We start from the raw sequence: 273 nt of genomic DNA, 5'->3' as shown, positions 1-273 counted from the left end.
CTCTCTTTCTCTCCCTGTCTCTTCTCCTCTCCTCTCCTCTCTTTCTCTCCCTGTCTCTTCTCCTATCCTCTCCCTTCCTTCCTTCCTTCCTTCCTTCCTTCCTTCCTTCCTTCCTTCCTTCCTCTTTTCTTTCCCTTTCTCCCTCCCTTTCTCTCTCTCCCTCCATTTTTCTTTCTTCTTATTTTTTTTTATTGACACAGGATCTCTCCTTGAACTTGGAACTAGCCTGTACCCATAGACTGACTGATCAGTGAGATCTGCAATTCGCCCGTC

The sequence above is a fragment of the Microtus ochrogaster genome, unplaced genomic scaffold, assembly GCF_000317375.1.
Source record: "Microtus ochrogaster isolate Prairie Vole_2 unplaced genomic scaffold, MicOch1.0 UNK208, whole genome shotgun sequence".
NCBI lineage: Eukaryota > Metazoa > Chordata > Mammalia > Rodentia > Cricetidae > Microtus > Microtus ochrogaster.
The sequence above is the reverse complement of the archived record's forward strand: the minus strand, read 5'-3'. Positions refer to the sequence as shown.